This window comes from Eubalaena glacialis, chromosome 3, assembly GCF_028564815.1.
Source record: "Eubalaena glacialis isolate mEubGla1 chromosome 3, mEubGla1.1.hap2.+ XY, whole genome shotgun sequence".
Taxonomy (NCBI): domain Eukaryota; kingdom Metazoa; phylum Chordata; class Mammalia; order Artiodactyla; family Balaenidae; genus Eubalaena; species Eubalaena glacialis.
In genome coordinates, this window is record NC_083718.1 from 57,459,807 (window position 1) to 57,487,602 (window position 27,796).

Consider the following 27,796-nt stretch of genomic DNA (forward strand, 5'->3'; position numbering starts at 1 on the left):
GGACATTTGATCAGTTGGCAACTGAGCTGAAGCTGGTTTAGGATCCAAATTCTTTCCTCACATCTTCACATCCAACCCCTCCCCCCACTCCACTACTACTTGGGTATCCCATGGTGTCAAATTTAGCCTTCAGATTCTTTCACACAGGCTGTCTTTACAGGCCTTAATGAGGAGAGGAAAAAATGACAGAAAATAAAGAAACACATGAGCTGTTCTTTCACCTCTCCACCACCTGAATGGATCCAGTGTCCCTCCTCTTTATAAAATTCTGCCCCAAAATGGTGCTGCATCATACGTGTGCCAGCGAAAGTAGGCATGAGGGTGGGGGAGAGGAGAATTGGGGCTGGATGGTTCAGGTTATGGAGACAGTGTGTTCTTTCAAAAAGAGAAAGAAACCCTTTTAAAAAAGAAAGAAGAAGCCAGTCTGAAAGTCTGTAAAATGACATTCAACTGAAGTCCCTTTCTTTAAACATAAACAGATGTATAATGTCCATAAGTCCTCAAATGGAATAATGCCTAAGTACCTAAAGGCAGAATGTAGTTGGATATCCAATAAGAAATCATGATTTAAAACATTGCATTGTCTAAAGAGCGATAGTTAAGATAATCAAATTCATTCTTTCATTCAACTAACATGCATTGAATATCTACACTGTGCCCAGAGACTGCGCTATGTGCCAGGGTATTCACATAGGTAAGAGGCCTGCACCCTGGAGGAGTTTATATTTTAGTGGAAGAGATAAGATAATAAAGAATTGTAGTAACACTGTGAGCATAGAAGGAAGGAAGGAAAGAAGGAAGAGGAAGATAGGTAAGGTAGTATGGAAGAGAAACTGCCTAAATCTACCCGGGAAATTCTGGAATGACTTTAGTGGATGACACTAACATGAATAATTAATAGTGGCATTAGCAATAATTGTTATTGTTATTTTTATTGTTGCATCCTGGTGAATCTGGGGTGACATATAATGGTATGAATAATATGGGTCAAGTACATTAAAATAATCCCTTTTTAAGTTAGAAAGTTCATTGCATTACGTAAAAATACCTAAAACAGGCAGTGACGTATTGTCAAAAATGATTTTCAGTGAATAGGAAGGTCACTGGACAACAGAAGCCCTGACAAAATTACAAGAAAGTCAAATTGTTCTGGTAATTGCTAATAATTAACCCTTGGTATTTTATAAGACAGTTTAAAATAATAAAACATTAGAATTAGAAGAGACCTAGACAGACATCTAGCTTAATATTAGTAGTCCTTTACTACACATATTTGTCTACCCTTCTATCTGCCCTATTAGTCTGTAAGCTCTTTGAGGGTAGGGTCTGTGTCTTATTTATTTTGTGTCATAGTACTAAACAAGAAATAAGAGCTCAATAATGGGGGCTTCCCTGATGGCACAGTGGTTGAGAATCCGCCTGCCAATGCAGGGGACACGGGTTCGATCCCTGGTCCGGAGAGATCCCACATGCCGTGAAGCAACTAAGCCCGTGCGCCACAACTACTGAGCCTGCACTCTAGAGCCTGAGTGTCACAACTACTGGGACTGCACACCACAACTACTGAAGCCCACGTGCCTAGAGCCCGTGCTCCACAACAAGAGAAGCCACTGTAATGAGAAGCCCGCACACCGCAGGGAAGAGTAGCCCCCGCTCGCAGCAACTAGAGAAAGCCCACACACAGCAACGAAGACCCAACTCAGCCAAAAATAAATAAATTAAATAAATTAATTAAAAAAAAAAAGAGCTCAGTAATGTTTTCCAAAGGAAGAAACTAAGAGGCTATTTATTCAACCCCTTTACTTCAAAAGAATGGAAACTGAGCCTCAGAGTTATGAAGGACTAAAAGGCAAAACAAAATTTTTTAATAGTAAAGACAAGCCTGGAACCCAGATCTCTTGACCCCAGGCCAGGTTACTGTCCATCATATCATATTACCCATCTACAATCAATCACTAATCAATGGAACATGTAGAGAAGAATGTTTTGGGGTCATAGTTTCTAAAGTTCTGTTATCTTCTTGTAGTGTGCCCCTACATCTTTCACCTCCTCCATGTAGATGCAAAAAACAAAAAACCAATAAAACCAGAGAATATAAATTTGAAATCCCATTTTTAAAATGTTGCTGATCATTGAAACCCTAAGTCTCACCTCTGACATTGTCCCCAGACCCCATAGATCCCTAAGACAATTGGAAGTCTCATAGAGTATGTGAAACTAGCCCAGTTTCCCATGTTTTTTTCACTTTCTACTGTAGGTCATTAGCAGGATTCTATTTTAGGACAGAAATGCTTTTACTACCCCTCAAATCATACCAAAGTAGGTAGTTTTCTACTGAATTGATTCTGCATAGCAAAAAGCACTGCTGGCTTATCTGTTCTTCCAAGCAGTAGAGGGCCTTTCTCTTAGCCTGATATGGTTTTTTATCCCTGTATACCTTGTACTGTGATGTTGAGGGTGGTGATGGTGATGATGATTTTTATTTTCTATTTGTCTTTGGTTAACATTGATTGAGTTTTGCCTTAAGGATTCCAGGTTAAAAGTTAAGACAGTAGAGGAACTAACTTTCTGAGAGTTTCCATTCATAAATAAATAAAGCAAAAATTTAGGTAATGATCATGGTGCTGTCAAAATATCTTGACATACAGTCTTTCATCTAATCCACCCAGGGCAAGAGGTTTTTATTCTTATTTTACAAGTGAGAATACTAAGCCTCTGGTGATCACCCACACTCACATAGCTAATGAATGGTGAAAATGAGACTCCAATCCAACACTTTGGACTCCAAATCATCTTGGAATTTTGCCTAGCACAAGACAGGGCAAAGGGTAATCAGCAAAATCCAGCAGGTGAAAATTAAATTTCCTTTATCAGGAAATTAAAGATCTAAAATCAAATAGATTAAATTAAACCAATTTTGTGTCAAGCTCCCAGAATTAAAACTGAATTCTTAATCTCAATTCACTCTCTATATAGGGCCACCATATTGACCTTGGAAAACTATAAAGTTGGATTATTTTCATCATTTAGCAAGGAGGAAAAAAACGCTGAAAACAATTAGGAAGGCCAAGCAAGTAGAAGGATGTTTTGACTCCAGTTGGTATAGAAATAGATTCAGAAAAAAATCAGATGTGAGCCATCCCTTATGAGGCTCCAGTACTCATTTGTCGGGGTTAAATTTGATACTGTATCGTAAGTGTGTATTACATAAGATTCTGAAAACTCAGTGTTTCCAAATGGCTGTTCCTTCTAGAATATCGTTCTGGCTGCAGAGGTATACAGTCCTAAAAGCAGAAGGATATTTTATCAAGAAAGCAGAAACTGATTCACCATATTGAATTTCTAAATTTTACAGAGTTTTCAACACAATTCTTTTTTAATTATGAGACATTGCGATAAATTTGAATCTTAAACTTATTCCACTGGTGTCAGCTGTTGATCCTTTTATGAGCAAACAATCTGATATTCTCACTCAATAGGGAGGCACTCTGACAGGGATCTTGTCCCAAGAAAACTTACTCTTTTTTTTTGACTCATTAGAGATCTCAATACATCTCCTAAGAGCATTACTTATTTTCCAGGGTCACACAGACCTTAAATATTCAATTACCCAGAAAAAAAAATCAGTGACTGGCATTAAAAACAACTGAATCTACAGATGGCTTAAATGAACATTCTGGGAATCACTAGAGCCACTCAGTATTCTCCAGGGAGCATTAATAATGTAATTCCTAACTGCTGTAACTTAATTCATTATATACTACTGAGCACCAGGTATATGCAAAGTACTACACTCAGTGTAATAGAGAGAAAACCATGGTCCTCGTTCTCAAGGAGTTCACTGTGTAACAAGAGACAGTAGATATGCTTATAAGAGACTATAAAACAAGTAAAAGTACCATAAGAAATGCCACAGGACTCCAATAGTCAATTTCTGCTCCTATTTGCTAACCTCAGATTACCTACAGCAAAGCTGATGTTAATTTCTGCTATACAAAGAGCATCAAGAATCTTCTGACCGGGTCAGATTCTACCTCAGAGTCAAGGTTTTGTTCTTTGAATCTGTTTTCGCTCCTGCTTTGGTCTTCCTTCTTGTCCCTGACCCTTTCCCAGCTCTTCCTCTATCTCTACCTGCTAAGACTTTAGGCTATTGGTCCTGTCTTGCTCTATACTGAGGGTTCTATGCTCTCTTGATTTCTGTTCCTCTGCCCAGGTTTATTCCACTGCCAGGTTGTGACAACATGTCTGTGACACTGTCAGACTGCTCATCTGAATTCTGGCTCTTGAACCTTGATCCTTAGATCTGGTTTACTCTTAGGACTATGTCTGCCTATGTCTTTTCAACCCACACCTAATTCCTGTTCCCTATCAAACTCTTTGACACTGCAGGTACATTGATAGGATCTTAGAGATACAGAATAAAATCACTGAGTAATACATCTAATCAAATTGTTTGAACAAAGATAATGAAAATTATTTCTGTCAGTTAAATGACTGAATTAGAAGAACCTTTTGAAAAGAGGATTCATGCTGTGAACTGAACCATGTAAAAGATCAAAATCACCAAATTAAATACCCTAACAAGAAAAATGTGTGTTATGTAGAAGCAGCTACTTTCTGAGAATTTTATCTCAAGGCCCCCAATATAGCATAAAATCATGTATCTAAGAGCTAGAAAGAACTTTAGAGGTTGTCTAGTTAAACCTTGTACTTGGTAAAAAAAAAAAACAAGCCTCCTGTAGATAACCCTCTTAGGAAGGTCTTCAACCTCATTTATCCAACCCACACTTACTGATCATCCACTATGGGCCAATCTCCTGCTACAGCAGGAGATATAAAAATGAAACAAAGATCTAGGCATCAAGAAGCTTCCAACCAGGCCAGGGATAAACAAGAAACAAATAATTGTAATACTGTGTGATGAATATTATGATAGAAACAAGTTCAGGATTCTGTGGGAACTCACAGGAGTAAAGAATGGAACCTCACTGAGATCAGCATAATTAAGAGTATGAAGGGAGATTAGAAATGACTTTCCAGTACCGGAGACTCTTGGGATGAGCTGGAATCAGCCAAGTCCCAGGAGGTGAACAGGTATACAAGACTGAGATGAGAGCATGCACAAGGGCAAGAAGGCATAATGAAGGAAAAGCAGGAGTGGTAAGCAAGAGCTAGATAATAAAAGGCCATGTTTATTCCAACAAGAAGATTGGATGGTACCTTGAAGACAGTGGGGAACCAATGAAGGATGCTGAGTGGGAGAATACATAAAAATATTTGCATTTTAGAAAAAAATGACTTTAGCAGTAATATAAAGGATGGACTAAAGGAGTATGAGACTGAAGTGGTAGAAAAACTAAGCTAATGCATCTGATGTAGAAAAGTATGGCAGGACTGTGTGAGCTCAATCCCAGGGGCAAAACAAAATCCTGAAAAATAGATAGGAAAAGGAAGTAGTACCACCTGACTAGTGTAGGAAAAAACAGGATGAGTCATAACCTCTGATCAGAACCCAGTTAACTTCACACCTTCCCTTAAGTCCACACAAGTGCCCAGGAATACAGAAACTATATCATTCATGGTACCAAGGTATCTTTCTTCAAGTCTTTGGTACAGATGTACCCAACATTGTATAAATATTTCCATCCCTCTCCAATTCCCTTATATATGCCTGGCAGACCACTGCTGGTCAATCTTACCTCCCAAGCTTACAAGAGAATGTGAAATTTTATAGAGGCTGGGAATATCAATCTTGCATTGAGTCCCATGTTTCTACTTTTGTCATGGAACTGGAGTTTACTGAATGAAGAGACAATTACAGTAATCCAGATTAGAAATGACAGAGGGCCTAAACCAAAGCAGGTTAGGTGTGACAAAGACAGAGAAGAGATTAGGGTGGCATTTTAAAGAAAGAATTGGTAAGACCATGGATGACAGAGACTGGAGAAGGAGGCTGACTTTGTAAGTGTCTCTGTACTAGTTACCTGCCTAATACCTCTCCTGAATGGAGACAGTGGTGACAGGAAGGCTTTCCAGACATTGAATTACTATGAAGAAAAAGAGAAAGTGCTTCTTCCTGAGGGTTGTAGATTCTCTGTTGGTTTTTGATTAGGTGTAACACTGATAATCTTTCACTGAAGATGGCTTAATTGAGGCTCATTTACACTTCAGAAAAGGAAACGTAGATATCTTCATACAGTTCTTTTTAGCCTTGTGATTCTGTCTTTGAGCTTTACACCCTATGTTAAAACATTCACATTATGTACTGACAGCATTTGATCCTGTAGAACTGGTTTACAGACATTCTAATTGTTGAATTTCTTGTTATATGCGTGTATAATGCACTCATGATTACTCTTTGCTTTTTGTTGTATGCTGAATTCAAGGATTTCGTATTAGGGGAGTAAATACATTTTTTTTTAAATTTATTTATTTATTTTTGGCTGTGTTGGGTCTTCGTTTCTGTGCGAGGGCTTCCTCCAGTTGCGGCGAGCGGGGGCCACTCTTCATCGCGGTGTGCGGGCCTCTCACTATCGCGGCCTCTCTTGTTGCGGAGCACAGGCTCCAGACGCACAGGCTCAGTAATTGTGGCTCACGGGCCTAGTTGCTCCGCGGCATGTGGGATCTTCCCAGACCAGGGCTCGAACCCGTGTCCCCTGCATTGGCAGGCGGATTCTCAACCACTGCGCCACCAGGGAAGCCCCTAAATACATTTTAAAAACATCTCCAACCAGCTGATTTCCTTCCAGCCTTCAATATTATCTGGGCACAAGGTGAACCTAATGATTTCTATCCAAAAATCTGTTACAAAGGAGCTATCCTGGATGGGCCTCTCCTGAAGCATGTGATCAATCCCAGGCAGACTGTGATGGAAAATTCTGTGCTGGGTTTCAGAGGTCACACAAAGAAATGCATATGTGTCAACCCTGGAAAAGTATCATCTGCATTCCAGCAGCAAACTGTTTTGAAAATGTCATCCCTCAGAGAGTTCATGCCAGAGCCAATTAAAGTCATGGTAATAAAGAGTGGAAAGATGACACAAGTGGCCAGAAAAAAAATCATAAAGTGATAGAACTGAGTTATTAGACATGATCTAGTCTAACTCCTTCATTTTTGATTGTGGAAACTGAGACTCAAAGAGCTAAAAAGCAATGAGTTTGTGGCACTAACAAGATTCCAGATCTCCTGACTCCAGGTTCAGTTCTCTTCCTATCACACATTATCACTTCATGGGATCCCAAAGTTGTATATAGCAATGCATTCTGGCTGAGATTCAGATATGCTAGCATGTGGAACTAGGCGTCCTCCTGTCCAGAGGTCATCTATGTGCACCAGGCTATTAAGGGTAACTGTCATGGAATGTTTGTGGACACTTAGATAAGAATCTAGCTGCATCCTTTTACTGGTATGGGCCTAGGACCCCCATGGGAAAGAACTTGAACTGTGTTCATAATTGAGGTCTAGACAAATACAGACATTTCTGATAGATTGGGGAGGTCCCAAGGGAAGCTATGCTCCAAACAGCAACAAGCAGGCCACTGAAGGAAAAGTTACCATAAGTGGGGAGGAGTCTCGGGAGGGATAGACTTAGTATCAGGGCCTGAGTGTAGAAAAGGGAACTGTTATTCTGGGTACAATATGAAGCTATTCTTAAAACACTCTCCATCTAACCCTAACCAGCCCCCTGGGATGTCTATATATCCAAGGCAGAAGAGAACTACATGAAAACAAATATACAAAGGAAATCAATCACTCAAAGGCATCTGCATTTCTGACAAGAAAATGACCTCCACAGAGGGCTGGACGATGAAAATAAAAGCTTTTACCACTAGGGAAAGACCCCCATAAAGGAGGAGGACAAAAGAAGGGGAACAGGTTTCCTCACGAGCAAAAGATTCAGAGAACAAATATGGGCAAAGATGGAGATAAGCTTCAATCAGACAGCAGCGAAAAGAACAGACATATCAAGGGAAGTGGAGGTTGAGAATAGGTTATCAACAGGGTCTAGCATAGCTAGCATGGCAGAGCCAAACCAGTAGCATCAAGGTGACTAGTGGCACAGCCATAGGCAGTGATGAGACACGCCCAAAAGTACAGGGGTTAAGAGAGGTGCAGCAGCAGGACCCTGTGAATATCAGCAGCAAGGTTGACCTGTGAAGGCAGCAATATATTTTAACCAAGTCATAGCCTAGATCAGGGAAGCACAGTAACTGGAATAGATAAACTACTGAATGGTAGGCTCTTTTCTCACTGCCATATTCCATACACTTAGCACTTGCTTGATACCTAAATTAAGACAGCAAGTATTCATGTTGCAGTTTGGGTTCTCTAGGATGAAGAAGACTTCTGAGACAGCAAGTCGTATGCAGGACCTTTGCTGTGGAGTCCTCTTGGGACTGTACCTATGGGAACAGATGAAAGCAACATTGAACAGATAGAAAAATTGGTTTGTGGTAAGTCACAACAAAATCCTCAGCTGATCCTGGGACTTCCCTGGTGGTCCAGTGGTTAAGACTCCATGCTCCCAATGCAGGGGGTACGGCTTCAATCCCTGGTCGGGGAACTAAGATCCCACATGCCAGCATAGCGTGACATAAATAAATAAATAGGCTTTAAAAAAAATCCTCAGCTGATCCCATGGGGAGATTTGGAACTGGAATGGCTCTACAGAGTGATCTCAAATTGGGGCAAAGGGTGGGCCTTTATACCTCTGTATCAACCATGTGGGTTGCCTCCAGGAAGGAAGCATCACCTTGGGTGAGGAGACATTCATCAGAGGACAGTCTCTGGTGAGGGACTCCACTACAAGCCATAAGTTTCCAACTCCCAACAACTTGAGGAATGAGTGTTTCAGTCCTCAAGGAAGGACCTGGGCAGCATACCACACATGCACCACAATTTGTTTACATAAATGAAGGGCACAGCCTAAATTATATGAGAGACCACACCATCTTTTTGAGGATTCCTAAAGCCATAGGAAATATGAGATCCAGCCATTTGACAGATGGGTATTATTGATCACCAGATTTAAGGACAAATTGTTCAAGTAATATCAGCCAGATTCTATAAACGAATGGGGACTTAAAGCATCCAGGCTCCATTAAGACTCTGAAAGGTTGACGGAGTCATTTAGTCCAACCTTCCACTTCTAGAGACTAGATGTCTGAGTACCAAGAGAGCCCAACTGCTAGTTTCCTTACATCACTCAATGAAAAACAAATATCTATGGATTCATGGGCCTACTACTCAGAACATGGGCCTGCTCTCCACCTCAGAACTCTGTCTGATAATGGAACTTTTAACCAAACAGAGATCCAAATATCAGCTTCTTAATGGCCTGGAAAGCATTCAGTGATCCTCAAAGCAGGTGTCCTGATAACTGTGCTGGAGAATACAGTTTATACCAGATGCTAAATGGGGCCCCTATTTTCCATCTTCAATATATACCTTGGCGCCTACACATTTGTGCCATGGGGTTCCACAGAGCAGACCCTGGAGACCCACACCCATCTGGATAAAGAGCCTGCATGTCTGACTCATACAGTAATCACCAGCCTCTTTAAAAAAGCTTTATATGATGACCTGCCCCTAGCAAAGCATGGCCTCAAAAATACCCTAGACTCTAACAAAACGGACTAGTCTCTCCCATGAGGAGAAGTGAGCAAGTTGAGCGAAAGGGGATAGAAGCATTGGTAGAAATGTCCCTCTTTGTGCTAACATGGGTCGTAGAATGGGAGGCATGAACATTCTTCCCCAAATCCCAGGACAGTTGCTTGTCAAGACTCTTTTTGACCATCTCCAGGATAAGAGGTGCGCTGTTCAATAGGAAACCTATTCTGTTACTGAAACCCCTTATTGTTAGAAAGTTCTTCACTGTTCTGAGTTGAAAACTGGTCCCATTTAATGTCTACTCCTCACTTGTGCTAATTCTGCCCTCTACGACATCCAGAACTATCTGTGTTCCCTATACTATTGATACATGGCAGACTATCAAACAGACTGATTCTCCTTCCCATATGCTTCCTAAGCACAGTAGACAAAACTCCACAACAATGTTTATCCAGTTATGTTGCTAATATGTGTGATCCTAAAAAATGTAGCTTTCCAGACCTCACCCCATGGGCTGATTCAGTAGATCTGATGTGAAGCCTAGTATGCTACACTGTTTGACAGATACCCAGGTCGTCCAACGATCCTGCTTTTAGAAACACAGCGTTAGACTATGCGGTTCTTAAGAGCAGAGATCTTATCATATTTACCTCTGTATCCCTGGCACTTAGTAGAGGGTTCTGAATAAAACTTTATTGAATGAATGATAAATTGAACATTAAAAAATGAAGAATTTTAAAGATAGCTATCATTAACAAATTATCTGTAAGTCTTTTCCTTTTCAGAATAAATATATCTAGTTTTCTTCACAACAGACTCTTCATAATCCTGTCACTCTCCTCTAAAGAGCTACAGTTGTCAATATTTTTGTTAAAATGTGGTGCTACTGTTGGTGGGAATGTAAATTGATACAGCCACTATAGAGAACAGTATGGAGGTTCCTTAAATAACTAAAAATAGAACTACCATACGACCCAGCAATCCACTACTGGGTATATACCCTGAGAAAACCATAATTCAAAAAGAGTCATGTATCACAGTGTTCATTGCAGCTCTATTTACAATAGCCAGGACATGGAAGCAACCTAAGTGTCCATCGACAGATAAATGGATAAAGAAGATGTGGCACATGTATACAATGGAATATTACTCAGCCATAAAAAGAAACGAAATTGAGTTATTCATAGTGAGGTGGGTGGACCTAGAGTGTGTCCTACAGAGTGAAGTAAGTCAGAAAGAGAAAAACAAGTACCGTATGCTAACACATATATATAGAATCTTAAAAAAAAAAAAAAAAGGTTCTGAAGGACCTAGGAGCAGGACAGGAATAAAGATGCAGATGCAGAGAATGGACCTGAGGACATGGGGAGGGGGAAGGGTAAGCTGGGACGAAGTGAGAGAGTGGCATGGACATATATACACTACCAAACGTAAAATAGATAGCTAGTGGGAAGCAGCTGCATAGCACAGGGAGATCAGCTCGGTGCTTTTTGTCCACCTAGAGGGGTGGGATAGGGAGGGTGGAAGGGAGGTTCAAAAGGTAGGTGATATGGAGATATATGTATACGTATAGCTGATTCACTTTGTGATACAGCAGAAACTACCACACCATTGTAAAGCAGTTATGCTCCAATGAAGATGTTAAATAAAATACAATAAAATAAAATGTGGTGCTGAAGTTCAGTTCGTCTTCCACATGTGGTCCGTGCAGGGAACAACCACCTCCCTTGATCAGAACACAAGAATGCTTCTAAGAGAGCATGAGATTGCAGTACATTCTTTTGGCAGCCAAATGACACTGTTGGCCTACATTGCACTTACATTCAGCTAAAACTACAAACCACCCCATCTTGAATAGAAGCAGTTGATTTTTTTTAATTAACTGTAGTACTTTTCTCCTACTTCTACTAAAGTTCATCTTATTACTTTCAGCTCATTGTTCCAGCCTGTCAAAAGCCTTTTGAATCTTGATTCTATCATCCAATGTATTAGCTATTCCTCCCAGCTTTGTCATCTGAAAATTTAGTAAGAGGTTTTCTGTGCCTTCATCTCCAATTCAATTATTAAAATATTAAAAGTGACAGTGACAGAGCCAGAAACCTGAAGTATACTGTTATAGATTTCTCTTCAAATGACACAGATCTCTTAAACATTTTTGGAGTGTGGCTATTGTACCAACTATAAATCCACCTAACTATGCTTCATTCAGTCCTTACTTCTTCTTGTCAACAAAGATATCATGAGAAGAACCTGATGTTCTACAAAGAACTCAGACTAGGAAACTTGAGTTTATTCCAAGCTCTATCTGCCATAAACTTACTGTGTGACATTAGGCAATATAGTCATTCTTCCTGGTCTTCCTTTTTCACTTACAAATGAGTAATTTGAACTAAGTGATCTCTGAGATCCCTACCAGCTCTCCAATTCCACAATTCCTGGCATCTTGGTGAAATATGATACTTTCAACACAAGTAAACCCTCAGAAAGTAAAAGAAGTTGCTTTGGTATAACTTGCTGCTAGTGCATTTCTACTGGTTCCCAGTGAAAATAGCATACTTTTCTAAGTTCCTAAAGCTATTTGTTTGCAGTCCTATCTCCTCTCAATGGCAAATGGAAGCCAAGAGACTCTGATATTGGACTGAGGTTCAAGAATTCTGGGAGCTGGCATGGGGTTAGGGCACCACTTACCTGCCAAGTCTTGAACATGGGCATGGACAGATCCAGCATAGAAAATTGTGTGAGTCAACTTCAAAGTCTCCCATTCGTAATTTCTGATGTTTATCTTTTCCATTATAAAAGTTAAAATGTTTGCCTCCCTGAAGTGATTGGCAATGCTCTGCTTTGCCTTTTTTTTTTTTTTCTCAAAGATCATTAGTAGCAGTTATATGCACACTTTTCCAGGTTCATGATTTACTTCCTCTTGGTCTAAAGATTTGATTATATTTAAAGCAGTCAGATGCCCTTTTGCTTTCACTCATTCATCTCAGTCTTTAATTCTTTATTCTATCTTTCAATTTGTTAATTGTTTTCTTTAAAAGAGAAGAATGAGGAAAATAAGAGTTAGGCAGGTCTGTATTATCCTCAACAAATGTTAACATTGCCTCACCTACTTTTAAATAATGGAAAAATCTTTTAATATATTTCTTGCTCCCAAATTCCATTTTTTTCAATCTTCATTTTACCCTTTTTTTTTTTTTTTTAGTCCTTTGGGATATGATGATCTTTCGTTTGGTGACTTGAAAATGTGCATGAGAAAAAGACTGGACCTTTGTAGACTCCAAGCCGAAAAGAAGAGGAGCCATTAGGCAGAAAGGAGGACTCTAAGTTAGAGCATTAAGACCAAGCAGCTGTTTGAGAAGGACATTTCCGAGTGCTCAGAGAAGCACCCAGGAGACTAAACCACACAGAGGCTCTGAGCCTCAGATGGCAGACCAATAAAGAAATGTGGCTACCAGAAATTAAATCCACTTGTTCTCATAGAATAACAGGCATTTAAAAAGCAATTTAGTCCTTTCTTCTGAAAAACAACCAGATTCATGTTTCATTTCATCTTTGTTCTGAGATTTTTAAAAAATTTATAAGGACAAGTAAAATCAAATTATGTGTTGTTTATTTAACAAAGTTATCAACATAAAATAAAAACTACAGGATGGTACAATCTAGTGTTATATCCCTGACTCTGTATTACTCATATCTAAAGAAGGTCTACACAGAGTCTAGTCTACTTTCAACAAGCTCCATTAATAATCTATTGTAACTGTGCACAAAACAGCATAATTTCCAAGAGGAGTTCATTTTCTAAAGAGTTAGTCCAACCCCTTTTAAAGTTATTTTAGTAATGAACTGTCACAAAGATGTTAACTATGTATAGCATAAAATTCAGATTTGGTAACCAAAAGATTAGCTAGCAATGAAACTATAAGAAGACACCAAAACTTAGAAAGATTTTCCTTGTTTTTTGTTACTATCTTATTCTTCTTGAAGCAGCATAATTGCAGTCATCTAAGGGAAATTCTAGGTGGTATATTTTCCAATTCTGATCCTGGATGCCAGAAATTAGAGAGTTTCAGCCTGATACTAGATTTTTTTACTTTTAAAGTGACTCCAAATTATTTTTCTGGACCATATACTTGTACAGAAAGTGGAGAGCTATAACATTTTATTCAAAGACCTCTAGATTTCAAATCTTTTCCCTCAACTCAAGAGGAACAGTATAGCTAGTTTATACTGATTTTTCTTACACTGATACCAAGGTGGGATAAAGGACTTTGTTAATTAATTAATCAAAACACATGTGTTATACAAGTAACCTATAAAAGCAATTATACAAATAAAGGCCCAAGTTCATCATCTTTAGTAATAACCATAAAAATACTGGACTTCAAATAACTGGTGTTCTTACAGAGTAGAAGAATTACTGTCTGACAAGAGGGATTTCCTTCTTCCAGACAACTATTTTAGACAATTGTGTTCAGTTTTTGTGACCCCCAAAAGGATGTGTCACTAACCTAGGAATAGAGGGGAACTTCCTCAACTTGATAAACAATACCTGCAAAAAAATTACAGCTAACATCATACTTAATGGTGTGAAACTTGAAGTTTTCCCACTAAGATCAGGAACAAAGCAAGGATGTCCCCTTTCACCAGTGCTTTTCAAAATCATACTGGAGCCCTGGCTAATGCAATAAGACAAAGAAAAAAAATAAAAGGAACACATAAAGGAAGAAGAAAGAAAACTATCTTTGTTCACAGATGATACAAACATCTATGTAAAAAATCCAAAAGAATCAGCCAAAAAAAAAACCCTTCTGGAACTAATAAATTATTATAACCAGATTGCACTAAATGACGAGGAGGATGTAGAGCAACAAGAACTCTCATTCATTGCTGGGAGGAATGCTAAATGGTACAGCCGCTTGGGAAGACAGCTTGGTCATTTGGTTGTTTTTTATAAAACTAAAAATCTCTTATCATACAATCCAGCAATCACACTTCTTGATATTTATCCAAAAGAATTGAAAACTCATGTCCACAAAAAAAATAAAAACCTGTACACAGATGTTTATAGCACTTTATTCATAACAGCCAAAACTTGGAAGCAATCAAGATGTCCTTTGGTAGGTGAATGGATAAATAAACTGTGGTACATCCACACAATGAGATGTTATTTAGTACTAAAAATGAAATGAACTATCAAGCCATGAAAAGACATGGAAGAAATAGAAATGTATATTACTGAGAGAAGTCAATCTGAAAAGGCTACATACTATAGGACTCTAACTTTATGACATTCTGGAAAAGGTGCAACTATGGAGACCATAAAAAGATCAGTGGCAGTGTCCTTGTCCCTTGGTGAGCCACAGCTGCTTCCCACCTCTGCAGGAGACCCTCCAACACTAGCAGATCTTTAGTGTTTTTTAAAAGCAACATCCGAGAGCCTCCCATCAAGCCTCTTAGATAGCCTCAACCACCAGAGGGCAGACAGCAGAAGCAAGAAAAACTACAATCCTGCAGCCTGGGGAACAAAAACCACATTCACAGAAAGATAGACAAGATGAAAAGGCAGAGGGCTATATACCAGATGAAGGAAGAAGATAAAATCCCAGAAAAACAACTAAATGAAGTGGAGATAGGCAACCTTCCAGAAAAAGAATTCAGAATAATGCTAGTGAAGATGATCCAGGACCTCAGAATAAAAATGGAGCCAAAGATCGAGAAGATGCAAGAAATGTTTAACAAAGACCTAGAAGAATTAAAGAACAAACAAACAGAGATGAACAATACAATAACTGAAAAGAAAACTACACTAGAATGAATCAATAGCAGAATAACTGAGGCAGAAGAACGGATAAGTGCCCTCGAAGACAGAATGGTGGAATTCACTGCTGTGGAACAGACTAAAGAAAAAAGAATGAAAAGAAATGAAGACAGCCTAAGAGACCTCTGGGACAACATTAAACACAACAACATTCGCATTATAGGGGTCCCAGAAGGAGAAGAGAGAGAGAAAGGACCAGAGAAAATATTTGAAGAGATTATAGTCGAAAACTTCCCTAACATGGGAAAGGAAATAGCCACCAAAGTCCAGGAAGTGCAGACAGTCCCATACAGGATAAACCCAAGGAGAAACACGCCAAGACACATATTAATCAAATTGGCAAAAATCAAAGACAAAGAAAAATTATTGAAAGCAGCAAGGGAAAAATGACAAATAACATACAAGGGAACTCCCATAAGGTTAACAGCTGATTTCTCAGCAGAAACTCTACAAGCCAGAAGGGAGTGGCATGATATACTTAAAGTGATGAAAGGGAAGAACCTACAACCAAGATTACTCTACCCGGCAAGGATCTCATTCGGATTCGATGGAGAAATCAAAAGCTTTACAGACAAACAAAAGCTAAGAGAATTCAGCACCACCAAACCAGCTCTACAACAAATGCTAAAGGAACTTCTCTAAGTGGGAAACACAAGAGAAGAAAAGGACCTACAAAAACAAACCCAAAACAATTAAGAAAATGGTCATAGGAACATACATATCGATAATTACCTTAAATGTGAATGGATTAAATGCTCCAACCAAAAGACACAGGCTTGCTGAATGGATACAAAAACAAGAACCATATATATGCTGTCTACAAGAGACCCACTTCAGACCTAGGGACACATACAGACTGAAAGTGAGGGGATGGAAAAAGATATTCCATGCACATGGAAATCAAAAGAAAGCTGGAGTAGCTATACTCATAGCAGATAAAATAGACTTTAAAATAAAGAATGTTACAAGAGACAAGGAAGGACACTACATAATGATCAAGGGATCAATCCAAGAAGAAAATATAACAATTATAAATATATATGCATCCAACATAGGAGCACCACAATACATAAGGCAACTGCTAACAGCTATAAAAGAGGAAATCGACAGTAACACAATAATAGTGGGGGACTTTAACCCCTCACTTACACCAATGGACAGATCATCCAAAATGAAAATAAATAAGGAAACAGAAGCTTTAAATGACACAATAGACCAGATAGATTTAATTGATATTTATAGGACATTCCATCCAAAAACAGCAGATTACACTTTCCTCTCAAGTGCTCGTGGAACATTCTTCAGGATAGATCACATCTTGGGTCACAAATCAAGCCTCAGTAAATTTAAGAAAATTGATATCATATCAAGCATCTTTTCTGATCACAACACTATGAGATTAGAAATGAATTACAGGGGAAAAAAAACGTAAAAAACACAAACACTTGGAGGCTAAACAATGCGTTACTAAATAACCAAGAGATCACTGAAGAAATCAAAGAGGAAATCAAAAAATACCTAGAGACAAATGACAATGAAAACACGAGGATCCAAAGCATCCTAAGAGACTACTACAAGCAACTCTATGACAATAAAATGGACAACCTGGAAGAAATGGACAAATTCTTAGAAAGGTATAACCTTCCAAGACTGAACCAGGAAGAAAGAGAAAATATGAACAGACCAATCACAAGTAATAAAATTGAAACTGTGATTAAAAATCTTCCAACAAACAAAAGTCCAGGACCAGATGGCTTCACAGGTGAATTCTATCAAACATTTAGAGAAGAGCTAACACCCATCCTTCTCAAAGTCTTCCAAAAAATTGCAGAGGAAGGAACACTCCCAAACTCATTCTATGAGGCCACCATCACCCTGATACCAAAACCAGCAAAGATACTACAAAAAAAGAAAATTACAGACCAATATCACTGATGAATATAGATGCAAAAATCCTCAACAAAATATAGCAAACAGAAGCTAACAACACATTAAAAGGATCATACACCACGATCAAGTGGGATTTATCCCAGGGATGCAAAGATTCTTCAATATACGCAAATCAATCAATGTGATACACCATATTAACAAATTGAAGAAGAAAAACCATATGATCATCTCAATAGATGCAGAAAAAGCTTTTGACAAAATTCAACACCCATTTATGATAAAACTCTCCAGAAAGTGGGCATAGAGGGAACCTTAACATAATAAAGGCCATATACGACAAACCCACAGCAAACATCATTCTCAACGGTGAAAAACTGGAAGCATTTCCTCTAAGATCAGGAACGAGACAAGGATGTCCACTCTCACCACTATTATCCAACATAGTTTTGGAAGTCCTAGCCACAGCAATCAGAGAAGAAAAAGAAATAAAAGGAACACAAATTGGAAGAGAAGAAGTAAAACTGTCACTGTTTGCAGATGACATGATACTATACATAGAGAATCCTAAAAGTGCCACCAGAAAACTACTAGAGCTAATCAATGAATTTGGTAAACTGGCAGGATACAAAATTAATGCACAGAAATCTCTTGCATTCCTATACACTAATGATGAAAAATCTGAAAGAGAAATTATGGAAACACTCCCATTTACCATTGCAACAAAAAGAATAAAATACCTAGGAATAAACCTGCCTAGGGAGACAAAAGACCTGTCTGCAGAAAACTATAAGACACTGATGAAAGAAATTAAAGATGATACCAACAGATGGAGAGATATACCATGTCCTTGGATTGGAAGAATCAATATTGTGAAAATGACTATACTACCCAAAGCAATCTACAGATTCAATGCAATCCCTATCAAATTACCAATGGCATTTTTTATGGAACTAGAAAAAATCATCTTAAAATTTGTATGGAGACACAAATGATCCCGAATAGCCAAAGCAGTCTTGAGGGAAAAAAATGGAGCTGGAGGAATCAGACTCCCTGACTTCAGACTATACTACAAAGCTACAGTAATCAAGACAATATGGTACTGGCACAAAAACAGAAACATAGATCAATGGAACAAGATAGAAAGACCAGAGATAAACCCACGCACCTATGGTCAACTAATCTATGACAAAGGAGGCAAAGATACACAATGGCGAAAAGACAGTCTCTTCAATAAGTGGTGCTGGGAAAACTGGACAGCTACATGTAAAAGAATGAAACTAGAACACTCCCTAACACCATACACAAAAATAAACTCAAAATGGATTTGAGACCTAAATGTAAGACCAGACACTATAAAACTCTTAGAGGAAAACATAGGAAGAACACTCTTTGACATAAATGACAGCAAGATCTTTTTTGATCTACCTCCTAGAGTAATGGAAATAAAACCAAAAATAAACAAATGGGACCTAATGAAACTTCAAAGCTTTTGCACAGCAAAGGAAACCATAAACAAGACGAAAAGACAACCCTCAGAATGGGAGAAAATATTTGCAAACGAATCCATGGACAAAGGATTAATCTCCAAAATATATAAACAGCTCATGCAGCTCAATATTAAAGAAACAAACAACCCAATCCAAAAATGGGCAGAAGACCTAAATAGACATTTCTCCAAAGAAGACGTACAGATGGCCAAGAAGCACATGAAAAGATGCTCAACATCACTAAATATTAGAGAAATGCAAATCAAAACTACAATGAGGTATCACTTCATACCAGTTAGAATGGGCATCATCAGAAAATCTACAAACAACAAATGCTGGAGAGGGTGTGGAGAAAAGGGAACCCTCTTGCACTGTTGGTGGGAATGTAAATTGATACAGCCACTATGGAGAACAGTATGGAGGTTCCTTAAAAAACTAAAAATAGAAGTACCATAGGACCCAGCAATCCCACTACTGGGCATATACCCTGAGAAAACCATAATTCAAAAAGACACATGCACCCCATGTTCACTGCAGCACTATTTACAATAGCCAGGTCGTGGAAGCAACCTAAATGCCCATTGACAGACGAATGGATAAAGAAGATGTGGTACATATATACAATGGAATATTACTCAACCATAAAAAGGAACGAAATTGGGTCACTTGTAGAGACGTGGATGGATCTAGAGACTGTCATACAGAGTGAAGTAAGTCAGAAAGAGAAAAACAAATATCGTATATTAACACATGTATGTGGAATCTAGAAAAATGGTACAGATGAGCCGGTTTGCAGGGTAGAAGTTGAGACACAGATGTAGAGAACAGACGTATGGACACCAAGGGGGGAAAACTGTGGTGGGGTGGGGATGGTGGTGTGCTGAATTGGGCGATTGGGATTGACATGTATACACTGATGTGTACAAAATTGATGACTAATAAGAACCTGCAGTATAAAAAAACAAACAAAACAACTAATACTAAACTTTCATTGGGTTATTTGTATGGAAATATGTTAATATAAGTGTTTCAGACATTACATGAAATTTCTAAAAATCTTATATGTTCTGGTATAATGTTATAAGTCATAATTCTAGTTATTACTTTAAAATGTATATCTCAGAAATAACTAAATTTCCTTGTCAATTGCATTATTATGAACTTTCATCAAATCTTTAACCGTGGTCATTTTTAAGTCTTTTGTCATTTACAGACAGTTCTGGGTGTACTCTGATGCTTTTGCAAATATGTTCCTGTAAAAGGGTTTCATCATCAAGGAATTCATTGAAAAGACTCTGACAAGTACAGGTTTCTGGTAACTGACTGTACTGCTGAACTGAATGAATAAGCATTTTCAGAACGCTAATGAAAAACTGATGAACTCATAAAAAGGCTAACAAAAGATCAAGATGAAAAAAGAAATTAATTACATGGGACTGAGTGAACTGATGAGGATGATTACAATTTTTGTGACTTTCTGTTTGAATTAAAAAAAAAAAAATCCCACAAGGACTCAGAGGCAAAGAATATACAAATCAATTTGCACTGCAAAGTAAAGGAGCTGTTACAGTGGAGGATTACTGGACTGAATGTCAATATTACGACATGGTATGAGTGTGTTTCATGTTTGGTAATTGCAATCATTGTTGCTTTTGTTGTGGTCATCCATTTACAATGCTTGGTGTCAGTCTATCTATCTCTTGTAAAAATAAAATACAGTGTGTGTGTGTGAAAAAAAAACCTGTATATCGTGAATATCTTCTCTCTCAAAAAAAAAAAGACACTGATGAAAGAAATTAAAGATGATACCAACAGATGGAGAGATATACCATGTCCTTGGATTGGAAGAATCAATATTGTGAAAATGACTACACTTCCCAAAGCAATCTACAAATTCAATGCACTCCCTATCAAATTACCAATGGCATTTTTTAGGGAACTAGAACAAATTATCTTAAAATTTGTATGGAGACACAAAAGACCCCGAATAGCCAAAGCAGTCTTGAGGGAAAAAAACGGAGCCGGAGGAATCAGACTCCCTGACTTCAGACTATACTACAAAGCTACAGTAATCAAGACAATATGGTACTGGCACAAAAACAGAAACATAGATCAATGGAACAAGATACAAAGCCCAGAGATAAACCCACGCGCCTATGGTCAACTATCTATGACAAAGGAGGCAAAGATATACAATGGAGAAAAGACAGTCTCTTCAATAAGTGGTGCTGGGAAAACTGGACAGCTACATGTAAAAGAATGAAACTAGAACACTCCCTAACACCATACACAAAAATAAACTCAAAATGGATTCGAGACCTAAATGTAAGACCGGACACTATAAAACTCTTAGAGGAAAACATAGGAAGAACACACTCTTTGACATAAATCACAGCAAGATCTTTTTTGATCCACCTCCTAGAGTAATGGAAATAAAACCAAAAATAAACAAATGGGACCTAATGAAACTTCAAAGCTTTTGCACAGCAAAGGAAACCATAAACAAGACAAAAAGACAACCCTCAGAATGGGAGAAAATATTTGCAAACGAATCAATGGACAAAGGATTAATCTCCAAAATATATAAACAGCTCATGCAGCTCAATATTAAAGAAACAAACAACCCAATCCAAAAATGGGCAGAAGACCTAAATAGACATTTCTCCAAAGAAGACATACAGATGGCCAAGAAGCACATGAAAAGATGCTCAACATCACTAAATATTAGAGAAATGCAAATCAAAACTACAATGAGGTATCACTTCATACCAGTTAGAATGGGCATCATCAGAAAATCTACAAACAACAAATGCTGGAGAGGGTGTAGAGAAAAGGCAACCCTCTTGCACTGTTGGTGGGAATGTAAATTGATACAGCCACTATGGAGGTTCCTTAAAAAACTAAAAATAGAAGTACCATAGGACCCAGCAATCCCACTACTGGGCATATACCCTGAGAAAACCCTAATTCAAAAAGACACATGCACCCCATGTTCACTGCAGCACTATTTACAATAGCCAGGTCGTGGAAGCAACCTAAATGCCCATTGACAGACGAATGGATAAAGAAGATGTGGTACATATATACAATGGAATATTACTCAACCATAAAAAGGAACGAAATTGGGTCATTTGTAGAGACGTGGATGGATCTAGAGACTGTCATACAGAGTGAAGTAAGTCAGAAAGAGAAAAACAAATATCGTATATTAACACATGTATGTGGAATCTAGAAAAATGGTACAGATGAGCCGGTTTGCAGGGTAGAAGTTGAGACACAGATGTAGAGAACAGACGTATGGACACCAAGGGGGGAAAACTGTGGTGGGGTGGGGATGGTGGTGTGCTGAATTGGGCGATTGGGATTGACATATATACACTGATGTGTACAAAATTGATGACTAATAAGAACCTGCAGTATAAAAAAACAAACAAAACAACTAATACTAAACTTTCATTGGGTTATTTGTATGGAAATATGTTAATATAAGTGTTTCAGACATTACATGAAATTTCTAAAAATCTTATATGTTCTGGTATAATGTTATAAGTCATAATTCTAGTTATTACTTTAAAATGTATATCTCAGAAATAACTAAATTTCCTTGTCAATTGCATTATTATGAACTTTCATCAAATCTTTAACTGTGGTCATTTTTAAGTCTTTTGTCATTTACAGACAGTTCTGGGTGTACTCTGATGCTTTTGCAAATATGTTCCTGTAAAAGGGTTTCATCATCAAGGAATTCATTGAAAAGACTCTGACAAGTACAGGTTTCTGGTAACTGACTGTACTGCTGAACTGAATGAATAAGCATTTTCAGAACGCTAATGAAAAACTGATGAACTCATAAAAAGGCTAACAAAAGATCAAGATGAAAAAAGAAATTAATTACATGGGACTGAGTGAACTGATGAGGATGATTACAATTTTTGTGACTTTCTGTTTGAATTAAAAAAAAAAAATCCCACAAGGACTCAGAGGCAAAGAATATACAAATCAATTTGCACTGCAAAGTAAAGGAGCTGTTACAGTGGAGGATTACTGGACTGAATGTCAATATTACGACATGGTATGAGTGTGTTTCATGTTTGGTAATTGCAATCATTGTTGCTTTTGTTGTGGTCATCCATTTACAATGCTTGGTGTCAGTCTATCTATCTCTTGTAAAAATAAAATACAGTGTGTGTGTGTGAAAAAAAAACCTGTATATTGTGAATATCTTCTCTCTCAAAAAAAAAAAGACACTGATGAAAGAAATTAAAGATGATACCAACAGATGGAGAGATATACCATGTCCTTGGATTGGAAGAATCAATATTGTGAAAATGACTACACTACCCAAAGCAATCTACAAATTCAATGCACTCCCTATCAAATTACCAATGGCATTTTTTAGGGAACTAGAACAAATTATCTTAAAATTTGTATGGAGACACAAAAGACCCCGAATAGCCAAAGCAGTCTTGAGGGAAAAAAACGGAGCCGGAGGAATCAGACTCCCTGACTTCAGACTATACTACAAAGCTACAGTAATCAAGACAATATGGTACTGGCACAAAAACAGAAACATAGATCAATGGAACAAGATACAAAGCCCAGAGATAAACCCACGCGCCTATGGTCAACTATCTATGACAAAGGAGGCAAAGATATACAATGGAGAAAAGACAGTCTCTTCAATAAGTGGTGCTGGGAAAACTGGACAGCTACATGTAAAAGAATGAAACTAGAACACTCCCTAACACCATACACAAAAATAAACTCAAAATGGATTCGAGACCTAAATGTAAGACCGGACACTATAAAACTCTTAGAGGAAAACATAGGAAGAACACACTCTTTGACATAAATGACAGCAAGATCTTTTTTGATCTACCTCCTAGAGTAATGGAAATAAAACCAAAAATAAACAAATGGGACCTAATGAAACTTCAAAGCTTTTGCACAGCAAAGGAAACCATAAACAAGACAAAAAGACAACCCTCAGAATGGGAGAAAATATTTGCAAACGAATCAACGGACAAAGGATTAATCTCCAAAATATATAAACAGCTCATGCAGCTCAATATTAAAGAAACAAACAACCCAATCCAAAAATGGGCAGAAGACCTAAATAGACATTTCTCCAAAGAAGACATACAGATGGCCAAGAAGCACATGAAAAGATGCTCAACATCACTAAATATTAGAGAAATGCAAATCAAAACTACAATGAGGTATCACTTCATACCAGTTAGAATGGGCATCATCAGAAAATCTACAAACAACAAATGCTGGAGAGGGTGTAGAGAAAAGGCAACCCTCTTGCACTGTTGGTGGGAATGTAAATTGATACAGCCACTATGGAGGTTCCTTAAAAAACTAAAAATAGAAGTACCATAGGACCCAGCAATCCCACTACTGGGCATATACCCTGAGAAAACCCTAATTCAAAAAGACACATGCACCCCAATGTTCACTGCAGCACTATTTACAATAGCCAGGTCGTGGAAGCAACCTAAATGCCCATTGACAGACGAATGGATAAAGAAGATGTGGTACATATATACAATGGAATATTACTCAGCCATAAAAAGGAACGAAATTGAGTCATTTGTTGAGACGTGGATGGATCTAGAGACTGTCATACAGAGTGAAGTAAGTCAGAAAGAGAAAAACAAATATCGTATATTAACGCATGTATGTGGAACCTAGAAAAATGGTACAGATGAACCGGTTTGTAGGGCAGAAGTTGAGACACATATGTAGAGAACAAACGTATGGACACCAAGGGGGGAAAACTGCAGTGGGGTGGGGATGGTGGTGTGCTGAATTGGGCGATTGGGATTGACATGTATACAGTGATGTGTATAAAATTGATGACTGATTAAAAAAAATAAAATAAAATAAAAAAATAAAAGCAACATCCATGAGGTCATTACATATTAAAGATAATTGTTCTTTCTCAAAAAAAAAACAAAACAAAACAAAACAAAAAGATCAGTGGTTGCCAGGCATTAGGGGGAAGAAAGGGATGAACAGGTGGAGCACAAAGGATTTTTAAGGCAATGAAACTATTCTGTATCACTGTAATGGTGGCTACATCATTATACATTATATGGATTTGGATTAATTTATAACACCAAGGATGAACTCTAATGTAACCCATGGGCTTTAGGTGATAAAGATGTGTCAACATAGGTTCATCAGCTGTAACAAATGTGTGCCTCTGGTGGGGGATGTTGATAAAAGGGGAGGCTATGTGTATGTGGGGACAGGGCATATATGGGAAATGTCTGTATCTGTTCAATTTTGCTGTGAACTCAAAACTACCCTAAAAAATAAAGCCTATTTAAAAAATAAGTAAACAAATATAATTATATATATATATATATATATATATGTTTTTTAATTTCCACATTCTAAACTATGGAACTTGTGAATGTAAATTTATTTGGGAAAAGGATCTTTGCAAATATAATTAAGTTAATGATCTCAAGCAGAGATCATCCTAGATTATCCAGATGGGCCCTAAATCCAATGACAGATGTCCTTATAAGAGACAGAAGAGGAGAAGACACAGACACAGGGGAAAAGGCCAAGAGAGAGGCAGAGATTGGAGTTATGCAGCCACAAGCCAAGGAACGTCTGGAGTCATCAGAAACGAAGAGGCAAGGAATGATTCTTCCCTAGAGCTTCAGAAGGGGCACAACCCTCCCAACATCTGGATTTCAGACATCTAGCCTGCATAAATGTAAGAGAATAAATTTCTATTTTTTTAAACCACTAAGTTTGTGATAATTTTTTGCAGTAGCCACATGAAGATAATATACCAGTCTAGTACAATAATTTGGATTAGGCAAGTTTCAAAGACTCAAGTCTTCCTTTCCTTTCTACCCAGAACAATCCCCTCTCTCCATCATCAAAGCCAGCAGTCAAGTCTTTCTTATATCACATTGCTCTAAAACTTTGCTTCCAGCAACATTTTCTTCTCTGGCTCTTCTACCTCCCTCTTTCACTTATAAGTACCTTTATGATTACACTGGGCCCACCCAGATAATAAAGTATAACCTCCCTATCTCAGGATCCTTAACTTCATTACATCTGTAAAGCACCTTTTACCAAGTAAGGTAACAGATTCACAGGTTCCAGGGATTAGGATGGAGATACCTTGAGGGGAGGTGAATACTATTCTGCCTAATGCACATAGCTAAAAATATGCCCATGGATAAATTCACCACAAAACTAGATGACAGGAATTACCACAAACCACAAAATAAAAAATAAGAGAGAGAGAGAATCAGCAACAACTACAAAGCCTGCATGGCATCAGTATCTACACAGAGGAAAACAGCAGGGTGTCTTCAGCTCCTGAGAATATGAGAACTCCAAAATCCCCAAAAGACACTCACTGGAAAGGGCAATGGGCCAATTTAAGGTCAGTAGCTGAACTAGGAGAGGTTCAATGTTCAGGGTGAGTACAGGAGTACACGGTAAAGTATGAAGAATGTAGATCAGTCTAAGCTGTGTGAAATCTTGAAATTAACAAACTAAATACTTATCCAGGACAAATCCCAATAGTAAGGAGAAATTCCTAAGTCTATTCAAATACAGCATGACAGAGAAACAGTAGCAAAAGGGGAACGGGGGTAGAGGAAAACAATCTCAGAAAGTATAAGTCTATTTATCAATCACTTTGTGAAAACAACAGAAGATGAAGCTCTTGAATCATGAAATTTGAAAAGTTATCTTGGCCCATTCCACCATCTTCAGGAAACACAGAAAAATTCATTTTGCTTAAAATGAGACCCAAACAAGGATCATGATCAAAACCCATTTTTAAAAAGAAATAAAGAGGAGAATAACATCCTTTTAGACAACAAAAGCACTCCAAAAGGTTATGTGTACAAAACAGATAAAAACTGTAACCTAATATTTCAAAATGAGCTAAAAATCAATTAAGAAAATGAAGGAAGTGTTGAAAGAACACATACATCATAACTAGAATCCTTAGAAAAGAGAAAACAGAACTCTGAAAAGAATATAAATAATATATAATCTCAGTAATTATGACTAAATTAGAAGGGACAAATGAATAGATAAATAAAATAGATAATGCATTAAGATAAACAGAAAATTAAAAGAATGAAATTTTTAAACTAAAATATAAAGAGTTTAGAATCTTCAATACCAGCCTAGATGGAATAAGAGGCCAAATTTACCATCTCATATGAATAAGTAAAAAAAAAAAGGCAAAATATATAAAACAATGGTTATCAAGACATCAGACATCTGGCAGTGAAGGGCACCAATCTCTGAAAAAGAGGGAACAAATAGTAGCCCTACTATTGTCCCAGTGTACTGCCCAAAGACAGTATCCAGGCCACAGGGCATGTGGGGAATACTCAGGAAGATCTCAGAGTCCTCATGGAGTTGGGTAGAGGTGGAAATCTAGGGAGGTCAAGGCAGCCGGAGTTCACAGGGCGGAGTACTGGACAGGAGAGGGGGGAGAGAGAGAGAGATAGAGAGAGATCTGTAAAGGGTCCTCCTTGAGTTTTCATATGAATACTGATCAATCCATTCATATAAGAAAACTACGCAGGCAGGGAAAGAGACACCTAAAAGCATTAGACGAAACAGTTCTTGGGGCACTTGGAGTTTCTCTTCCCACCAGTCAGAGTGCAGAATTTAACACAGGGCATTGTGTAGAGTACTCAGAAGAGTTTTGCCACTGTATCAGGGAAAAACTAACCCTATGCTAAATGTTGCTCTGTCTCACCAAAAACAAAAGCAAACAAACAAAAAAACTTAAAATCAGGCATAAAGGTTGAAACTGTTTCCAAGAAATTAAATGGTGTCACTGAACAAAAGGCAATAGTATTTATAATAGTTCAGAAATATCCAGTACCCAACAAGGTAAAATTTACAATGCCTGCCATCCAATCAAAATTACCAGCCATCAAAAGAAAGAAGAAGGTCTGACCCACAGTGAGAGAAAAATTCAAGCAAA